Below are 8,725 nucleotides of genomic sequence, written 5' to 3'. Positions count from 1 at the left end.
CTTCCAAAACTGATGTCTGGATAAAACATTATTTTCTTTGATCTGTAGAGCGATTCAATAAGGTTGGTTAATCTTGGTTGTCTTATTTCAAGGGCAGATGTCACATTTGTCTAAATTTGATATTTTGTAGTTTTTCGTCACCATTTACATTCAGATCATTTTTTATTATTTAAGTTTAAAAAAAAAACACTTATTAAAGATAAATGACTTTAATTGTTTCGTTGTTTGAAGTAGATTATTTGTGTTCATTTGGTGGGGTGGATATCGCCTATTTCCAACAATGATCATCAACCAACGACAAACACGTATTCAGAGCATGTCACACAAACCCTGTCACTTTAACAATATTCAAGTGTCACACTGACCTTCCTTTCTTGTCCACTTTTGTATGCGGCAAACTTGAAACTTTCGGACAGAAACTAAATAGATGTAGTTTTTTGGCGAGTTTTGTTGTTAAGGATGTCAACATTGAAAGAAATTGACTATTATGACGTCACAAGTATTGCTACCATGACGTCACACCTGACGCAACAGCTACAAATAAGACGTCACAATTGATATAGTACCACTGTTACGTTATACCTGTCACATCGTCACTATTTTGATGGAACACATCACACATTGCCATGTACATACCTCTCGCTTTTCATCTTAGGTGTGAATTTTAAAATGTTGGTATCATAAAAATATAAAAATAATGCAGACGTACGGCGAATGCTATCAAGCCGTAAATGTTTTCGGATATAAAACATATTTTAGTGCGACAAAACAGAGTTCCAACAGCTTTAAACTGATGAAGCACACTGGGGGCTGGGAGTGGGGGGTTGGGGGGAGGGGGGGGTCTTCGTGCTGGGTGCCTCTGCACTCGGTCTTAATGTCCTAATATTCAGTGTTTTCCGCCTCTGTTCTCGTGTTCTCAGAGGGTGAGATAAACTGCTTTGATCAATAATTGCTGAACTGGAGTCGTAAGTCATATCTAATGACACTAACTAAGTGTTTGGCGATGTATGACACATCACTGCGTGCTGTTTGTATAACAACATATATTGTACTCGACACAGGGCAGTCAGCTAGCGTTAATATTACCACTAATTTACTTGTACCCACCGAACCTCTTTCCGACAATAGAGATACACATTTCCTACTCATCTCTAGATATAACATCACTAAAATGATCAACGGTTTGGCTGATTTCGTGCATTTCCTTTCAGTGCACAATGAAGATTTTGAACACATTTGTTAGAAATCTATGTTAAAATTGAAAATAAAAAAGGTTTTAACATACCACTCAAGCTCTAGAAAACTTGAAAGGAAATCAAGAATATAGAATTTTGACTATAAAGTTATGGTATAAAACTTAACTTATTCCTTCCTTTTAATAAAACAGGCGTTATATTTCGCGTAGGTAGACTAACGATGATTTATTTGGGTCAAGGAAGGTTAAAATGAGGGTCTCAAAGAAGCCCAAGGTCCGGTCGAAAGTCCTTGTGTGAAATCGCCAATGGGTTGTTGACGAACAGAATTTCTAGCGTTAAAAGTGGGGAGATACATCGCTTTGTTCTACGCCATTAAGCTTCATCTATATCTTCGATTTGCATTTCACTGGCCTCTGAAGTTTTAACGGTATATCAGTCATCGATACGATAAACGCGATCCTTTCAACTATAAACCCCATAGAGGTCTGCGATAGAAATGTCTCCCTGGAGCGGACTCCTGGCGCACACTCCGAGGCATGAGCTGATATACAGCTTTCCTGGCGCACACTCCGAGGTATGAGCTGAGCTACCTTTCCAGGCGCACATTTGAGGTATGAACTGATCTACCACTCTCTTGCGCACACTCCGAGGTATACGCTGAGCTACCATTCCTGGTGCACACTCCGAGGTATGCCCTGAGCTACCTTTCCAGGCACACACGTCGAAGTTTGAGCTGAGCTACCTTTCCAGGCGCACACTCCGAGGTTTGAGCTGAGCTACCATTCCTGGTGCACACTTCGAAGCATGCGCTGAGCTACCACTTTTTGGCGCACACTCCGAGGTATGCGCTGAGCTACCATTCCTGGCGCACACCCCGAGGTATGAGCTAAGCTACCATTCCTGGCACTTCGAAGTTAGAGCTGAGCTACCACTTTTCTGGCGGGCACCTCCATAAATGCACTTCTTCGTGTTCCTAACCATGTCAATGTGCAGATATTAAACTAAAATCACTACTGGCAACCTCGGGTCAATACCGTAGCCAGTAGATCCGTTAAGCTGAAAGTGTGCGCGAAACAGTCGCGAGCCTCGAGCTCCCCAAAGCGATAATCACATCGTTTGGCGCGTAAAATCCCAGCGTGTCCTTAAGAATTGATAGTCAGATCCTGCGAGGATAATTTATCTGTAATAGAAGTTCTGCCTCATTTGCTTAGCGTATCAAGGTCCAGGGGCGCTGCGTATTGATCGATGCTTTTTTTTTAAATAAAAGAGCTGATCAAAATCAACTGCAATTATAGTTTATTTAACTCAATGGCTTACATAACGACAGCGCTGATTTTAGCGCTATTTGCTTATAGGGAGGGGAATTTTATAAAGCTGGAAGTGAATGGTAGCCCCGCATTCAGAATAAATCCTGCGACTTTTTTTTAAAAATACTGCTCCTACTGATTTTACGTTTATCGTGAATGTAGAATGGGCAACGCGGCAGCATAACCGCATAGACGAATAATATCGCTATGTTGACAGTGGCGTTCACTTTGTAAAAAAAGGTATTTCTTTCACCTATGCTGATCACTCATCGCTGCTGAGAGGTCAAAGAAAGAAGTGATAAGATAGATATCTTCATGGAACAGGTGCTATGAGAAACTCTGGTAAGCGGGAATACAGGTGCGCAGAGATGATGTATTCTCGTGTATGGTTTAAGAACTTCATGGGAAAGTTGTAATTGATCATTTCGCTTGAAGTGATCTACAAAAACAAATGGTCTGTCAGACGGTCAGCACTAGAAGACCACGCTCCTGGTGAAATAATCTGCAGCCATTTCGGTGAAAGTAAAAAAATCACGGACTTTGAAGCCAGGTCAATGCACGGCCTATTTATGTGGAAGTAAGCAGGTGATATGCTGATTGAGATACCAAAAGAGCAAGGACTCCTCTAAGAGCCCATTCAGAGCCCGTTCTTGCAGGGGTCTAGCAATTAAACCTCTGAGCCGTGATTTAATCCGTTTTATGGCAGGGAGACCATTAGCGGATTAGTCGGCTCTTCTTTCATGTAAGGTCCGCCATATTTGATCTGTGGATCAGAAGATCCTTGGTTTTTCTATTCTGAATGGGCTCTACCTTAACAGATCAGCTGATCACCCATGAGGCACGTCATCTCTGCTCATTAGTAACAAACCTACTGGCACGTAAGAACGGAAAAGGGGGCGTCTCAATAGTCCGAAGGTTCATTGGTCCGAAAAGTGGTAACATTTTCATCGATTTTTTAATCAAGGGTTCATTGGTCCGAAGGTTCTGTAGTGAATATTCGGACCAATGAACCTTCGGACCATTGAACCTTCGTACTATTGCTAAGGCCCCACGGAAAAACGATAAAGTCGGTACATTTAATTGAACATAAGTGCTCTACTCGGGTGCTGGGTACATACTGCTTCAGTGGAACAGCAGTACAGCTTAGGTAATTGACGGCAGGTTAAAAAGTATCAGACGTTTTGCTGTCTTTATTGAAGAGAGTTAATTGAAACGATAGGGGTGCTTTCTAAATATGACACATTCGGTTTAAGCATCGGGGTCCATGCTTTTAATGATTCAGATCAAGCTATTAGACGCGGTCGACATCTTACTGTGAGACGTTTCTACTGAAGTACCTAATTAATGAAGGATTTAATGATCCAATTCAATCTTTATAATCATTCAAGCTAATTGAGACCGGAAGTCTTCCTAAGTCAATTCATGAATGAACTGATATTTTCAACATGGTCATTGCCAGATGATAATCGTATAAAGTCTGTCTTATGAAATAACTTATCTGGCCATTTTTGCTGAATGCAGTCCTTTACGTCATCGATGCTACAACGTGATGCGCCTTTTTTAATAAGTGACGCACCAAAGTGCAATCTTTCTCTTATCATGACAGATGGAGACAGGGGAATCAGTGACCTCAGTCCAATGCGATATGACAAATCTGTGACACGTGACCATGATAGAAATAGAGAATGCTAAAGCCATACACATGGCAGTATACAAAGACAAGTCATCAGAACTCTTTGGGTTCTTGGGGGTTGGACCCCCCAAGAACCTCGTGTCGTCAAACAGCGTCTAAACTCAAACTGTAACCACTCCAATATTCCTTGGAGAAGCTATTGTTGTAGGTTTGACTAAGTAAGTATATACAGTATGTTATAGTTCATGATACGGTCTGACGCACTACTAACTAGGTATTGTAGCTACATGATAACCAAGCGGCTTACCCCGGGTAACGACATCACTCTGCTTCCTACTGCTGTTGCTTCCCACGTCTGGCTCGAGGGAAAACTCTGGAGGTACAGACGCCTTGCAGCAATATACACACTGTATGTTAGATGCGCCCTTGAAATTAAAAGGCAATTTTCGTGTTCTGCGTGAACGCGCGTTCCGGGTGATACAAGCACAGGCGTCGTTATGCACGCTTTCAACGCGTCATAGTTTAAAAGACAAGTCTGACCTACTTTATGTCTTTAAATAACAAAGCTGCAAGCGACAGGCCCGCATTTTCTATTCTTAAAATTCGTGGCACGTATTTTAGCTAATGTAGAAATAATATAGTATTGGGGACCTCACAGTGAGAAATGTGTGTGTTTGTATATGTGTGTGTGAGTGTGTGATGTGGAAAGAGGTTATTATGCACTATTCTATCCCCCCTATCCCCCTTGCCCCCACCACTCCCCTCCCCCCAAAAAAAGAAAAATACCGGCTACAACCCGATGACATTTGACAGCACGTTTCAGTACGGGTATAATAATAATGATAATAATAATAATAATAAATGATTTTATTTAGCACAGGAATGCCGTTCAACTTAAGGTTCTCTAACTACTACAAGTAACAAAAATTAAAGTATAAAAATACATGTATATTCGACGCTAATCATTTGCGTTTTATGAGTTATGAGCAGTGACCGCCCCCTCCCCCCCTCCCGGTTAGGCTGCAGCCTGCACCATCAAATGACTTGCAGTACGTACCGAACGTTAACGTAGACTCCAAGACGTTTGTCTTTATATATTAATGTTTTGATGGATTTGATTCAGTCAGTTGTAAATAATCAACAATATAGGCCAGCACATAGTGTTCAGACCGTTTGCTTTAAGTAGATTTTCTAGAAACAAAAGATGGCGACACTATCGTATTTTAACTCAATTTTCGCTTTCTCATGACTGTGAATGTGATGCGTTTTAATTGAAAATTTTGCACTTTCGGATAAGCATCACCATAGAAAGTAGTGCTGGGTGTTTCGGGTGTGTAACCCTTTTATTGTAAAGTGACGAAAGTGCGTCTAAGAGACTTCATCCCTTTTAAAGGTTTCTAGTTGGTCACACTCTGTAACCTGGGGACATAAAAGATCGCAGGATAAAGGCAATTGTTTTAAAAGCGCTCTCTACCTTCTAAGTAGTTTTCTTAATCTTGTTTTCGTTTAAGTCGTTTTGTACCCTTAACTACTGTGTTTTAGCACATAAAAAGGACTCGAGAAGAGAAAGAGAACGGGGGATATGTGAAATATACAGGGAATCCTCGGACCATTACATGAGAGAGAGAGAGAGAGAGAGAGAGAGAGAGAGAGAGAGATTATCATAACTTGTTCCAGAGACTTTATCAAAATGTAAGACATCTAGATTCTCATTGAATTGACACCTTTATATGCTTGCCTAAGAGCCATTTCTAGTTTAGTGGTTATCTGACACACGACCGTGAGTTCTTTGGTCTCGGATAAACCTTGCGAGAAAGTCTCCTGTCGCCTCTAAATACCGTCTATGTGTATCGTTTTACCAAGCACTCATAATAACACAAGCGGCAGTTATGGCTGGCAATGACTTAGAAACAGCAATAATCCGCTGCTAAATGTTCCATTTGGATGGCTATTACGCTTGCAAGGAAGCTGAGATAGCTGATTGAAAACAACTTAAATGTCCACAGAAAGGTGAAGCAGAGTTAATAGCATCTTTGCCTTTCTGGAGGCGTTTCATTAAGCCGTGTCCGTCTTCAGGCATGTTTATAGAGACAGCGGTTAAGTAACCGTGCACAGAGATATAGCACTAGATGTCCACTCGGTCTCTCACGACTTCAACGACTGTGCAATATGCCATCTGTAACTTACAGGACTTAAATAGCAAGAAGGACAGAGGGGGTTATCCGAGAGAGGCTTTTAGTGCAGGTTATTTATAGCAATCTTCACAAGGTTAGAGATTGAGATCGATAAAAACTCATTTAAGCCCTGTACGGTTTTCCAAAATGTTCGAGGAAAAATCTACCTTACATTCTATTTTCTTTGTAGTTCGCCCAGGTCCAAGGCAGACAGAAGCCGGTGAAATGTTCGTCGTAATTGCGAACCTCGATCTCTTGTACAAGTTTTCAGAGCATTAATATCAAGAATTGCTTGTTTCTTAATGCCAGTCTGAGTGCCTACCGCCATGACATGCCGCACGCACTAGAGCATAACCCCTACCTCTGTGACGTAAGAAGACAGGAAGATCAGAGTACCTCAGGCCCGTAGCCAGGCGGGCGGGGGGGGGGGGGGGGGGGGGAGAGAAAGAGAGAGGGGAAGGTTCCTTCTGGGTAAAATATACCTAGGTGCATGAAGGTTTCATTGTAAAAGGTTAACTTTTTTCAAAAAAAAAAAAAAAAAAAAAAAACTTTTGAAATTGCTAGCTACAAGCCTGTACCTGGACTCATTTTTTCCTTTTATGCTTCTCACATACTGCTCGTCCCAAGTCTGAGACAACATTAGTTCAATCTGAAACCCTAATAGTCTTCTGTCACAGAAAAAAGCGAGATGAACATCGTATAGTCAATGGCATCTTTATTGAGCAATATATTTCGTCATTGCTTTTTTTTTGTTCTATGAGCTGGGTCATCACAAGACAAGGTTTTGTCGACAAAATATAATCCAATATAAAAACGTTCTTTTTAGTGTTCTCTTACTTCTTTGAACAGTGAACATCGTCATGTAAATAGCTTGTTTTAACACAACAAATGTGTGTATATTTCTATATGATCTAGACGTACATCCTGTCTTCTATAATCCCAATGTGATAACTACATTACAAATGATATATAAATTGCCCCAGGAGTGCTGATTGCATTACCTCATGCAGAGACAAAAATTAAATAGATCCAGATGATTGGAAGTCATTCCTTGGAAATTTACGTCGACCATATACAATTTAAATTTGGATAATCAGAAGCGAGAGGAATGGATATTTATCTCAAATTGCAGCCTTAGTTCCTGATAAAATTGAAAAAAAAAAGCTTTCTTGGTGTGTAGCATCTTTCAAATCGTGTTACGTCTGTCTTTCCCCTTGGTATTCTAAATCTCTCACCCCGTCCAGTCCGTAATCGTGTTAAAGTGAGAAAGCAACCGACTGCGTATCAAGCTGAATTGAAAGCTATATATATTTATCCTTATAACGCCCGTCTACACAGATACTTGTGCCGTGGTTTAGACACGGGCCTGGTTCACACGGCTGTACAACCGTCCGTCCTTTAAATTACACAATCGTAAGAGGTGACATGTAGTACAGAAAAATAAATTGGGCATAATGAACCATTTGACAAAACCAACCGTTTACACTTAGGTGATCGGGGATCTTACTACAACCCAGGATCACATGAAACGTTTTAGATTTTATCATTCCAAGCTGATAGAACACCTGTTAGTATTATTTCAGTTAAAATATGTCAACTTTGGAGATGGCTGAGACCTATGCTTAAGTCACACGTCATAACGCATATGATCTCTAGATAGAAGCGACATCAATCGTTTTCACACCTTTGAAAATGCGGTTATCCCGGAAAAGAAAAGAAAACAAATACCGGTACATATTTCATATAGACTTATTACATATAAGTACATAAACTATAGTTGTTTACTCTTCAATTAATCAATTCGATTTTTTTCCTACACATGTTCTGAAACAAACAATTATAACAAGAGGCCGATCCTGGTTCGCACCAAGTCATGTTCTAAGAGTGTGAATCTTCCTTCTTTGCACGTGTGCATATGCAAGTGAAGCCGAGCTCGCGCACGCTGTTCTAATGCCGATTCACCGTTTATGACTACAGTATCGGTACAGATTCCAAGCCTAGGGCGAGATATGGTGAAAATAAACCTAATTACTCTCTGGCAGCAAGAGACAAATTGCCCATAAGAAAACCACTAAACTAATTGCCTTGCCAGAGAACTGTTACCGGAGTCCTACATATTAAGGATAAAAGTAGGCTACATGCTTAAATAAGATGCTAAAGGGTAGGGAAACCAGTCGCTATTAGTATGGTTTTCAAAATTATTCTTATCAAATGATAAATAATGAAATTTCATCACAAAGACACTGGTAAGTGTTGCTGCCAGTAAAAAAAATCAATGATTCAAGTAGTAATCCTATTGTACCAATCACAGGGAGATGAGTTGGCTGAGAAAATTCCAAATACTCTCACTGCATTATCTTTTTGTATAATAGGGTACTCAATGTACAAATAAATAAATAAATAAATAAATAAATA

This window comes from Lingula anatina, chromosome 9 (genome assembly GCF_051362555.1).
Source record: "Lingula anatina isolate TDL-2025a chromosome 9, LinAna3.0, whole genome shotgun sequence".
Taxonomy (NCBI): Eukaryota; Metazoa; Brachiopoda; class Lingulata; order Lingulida; family Lingulidae; genus Lingula; species Lingula anatina.
This window is presented reverse-complemented; position numbering follows the sequence as displayed.